Raw genomic sequence first — 2016 nt, 5'->3', positions numbered from 1 at the left:
CCCTTTTTTTCTCTGTCCATCTTGCTCTCTTAACAAATACTGCTTGTATCCATCTATTGTAAGCCTGTGAACAACATTGTATCCATCTGTTGTGAGGTGGGTGAGTGAGTCAAAATGTATTTCCGAGTACCCAAATGAGTTGGTCAATATCTGGGCACATGGTGTCGCTCTGGCTGCTCCTCTCGCTCCCTGAGAGGCGACTAGGGTTCCCCCTCCTCCCCTCCCGCCGCCGGCCTAGCCCCCCGCCACTGTCCCCTTCCGCCACCCTCCTTCCCCCGTCCAGATCCGCCCTCGCGCCGCCTCCCCGGGAGGTGGCCAGGGCGGAGCTCGAGCTCCTCTCCCACGGGCTCCCTCCTCCCCCGTCTCCCCCCGCCGCCACCGGCGGACGCCCCCGGCGCTAGCCCGGGTGGTGCCGGTGGCGGCGGGCCTGCTTGTCCCCGCGCGCGTGTGCTCCCTTCCCGGGGCAGGGAGGCAGCGCGGTGCAGCCCGGTTTGGCTGCGGTCCGGCGTCCCTGCGGCGGCGGCCGGCGGCAGGCGTGGTGTCGGCGTCGCTCCTTGGCGGCAGGGCGGCGTGGTGGAGCAGGGTGGCCGGCGTCGCGCCCCCGGCCGAGATCTGGGTCCGGCGGGCCCCATCTGGGTCCTAGCGGGTCGCCTCCCTGGCGTGGCCTCGTTGTCTGCGGCGCGGTCAGGAGGAGGTGCGGCTCGGAAGTGGGGCGGCGGCGCCGATGCGTGCCGGCAGCAGCGCGAGGGCGGGAGCTTTACGGGCCTAGGAGGGCTCGGCCGGCCTGGTGTGCTCCTGCTTTTGCGTCCGGACGGCTACCGCCCCAGCACCTATCCTTGAATGGTTCGGTTGGTTGCTTTGTAATACAAAGCGGGGGGAACTCTTTTTGGATACATCTGGGCACATATAAATGCCATGTATTCTGTGTAATTTTGTTTATCTACTCATAATCTAGTGCCACGGTGATTAACTTTTCCAAGTAAATAAATAACTAAATCAATTTTGTTTATCTACTCACATCACCAATGCCGTTGGATAGGCACAAACGTTTTTTTTGAAAGATCCAGTATCCTGGCATTCCGAGAATTGAACTCGGGACCTCTCGCACCCTAAGCGAGAATCATACCACTAGACCAAATGCCTCTGTTATTCTTCCTAGGCAGTAAATATGTTTTTATAAAATAAAATTCGTGATGGATTTAATAATGCATATTGTTCCAGTATTTGGTATATTCGGTCAAGCATAGAAGGATTGGCAGCTAATTGGGAGAGCATCAAGTTGGTCGACTCTGGGGCAATCTTGCATTGGTGCCCACCGTTGGTCGTGATCGATTGTGATCCTACTTTTGCATGCAACGGCGATCTACCATCCCTCCCGGCTGTGGTGGTGCACGGCATCCCTACGAGGCCCCGACTTCCAGGTGTGTTTTGGTAGATTTCGGTCAGCAAATCCTCTTGCATGGGGTCAATGTCGTTACTTTCCACCATTGGTGGTCTATATCTTCTTGCACAAACTCCATGACATGATAGTCGATCGAGGGAGGTTTAGTCCCAAGGATTGGGTCTTCCTGTGTGGTTCAATACTTCAATCTGCAACGGATAATGAACAATTGTTATCACGGGAATGTCTGAAATACAGAATAGGGATCCAGAAACGCGCACTTCTAAATTAAATGCCGAAAGATTTGCGACGTGTGCACTGTAAAGAAAACAAAGGTCTCAGACCAGGTTCTCCCTCTGGTATGACTCTTCTACCACTGGCGGTTCATGCAGTTAAGTAGGATCTCCCCCTCTAGGCTCTAGCAACCCTGTTGCAGTTCAGAAATGCATCTCTGAAAAACTTAAGGACAATGCCAGGGAACAAAACATAGGTTTAGGGGGTATGATATGAGGATATCCTGATATGAGAATTGCACGATGTATTACTCAGGTGCAATCGCACGTACATATGATATACAACGGTGGACCACGACCTCAACTATACAAGGAAATTAGGAGGTGGGCGTAATACACAAT

The 2016-nt window shown here is 54.2% G+C and overlaps 1 non-coding gene across 1 annotated transcript; it reads right to left on the bottom strand.

Moving 5' to 3' along the window:
• Nucleotides 1–1071: 1071 nt before the first annotated feature.
• Nucleotides 1072–1143, bottom strand: TRNAP-AGG. Its single transcript has one exon. It is a non-coding gene; the product is annotated as a tRNA-Pro (tRNA).
• Nucleotides 1144–2016: the final 873 nt, after the last annotated feature.

Source organism: Triticum dicoccoides, chromosome 7A (genome assembly GCF_002162155.2).
Source record: "Triticum dicoccoides isolate Atlit2015 ecotype Zavitan chromosome 7A, WEW_v2.0, whole genome shotgun sequence".
NCBI classification, from domain to species: domain Eukaryota; kingdom Viridiplantae; phylum Streptophyta; class Magnoliopsida; order Poales; family Poaceae; genus Triticum; species Triticum dicoccoides.
This window is presented reverse-complemented; position numbering and strand designations above follow the sequence as displayed.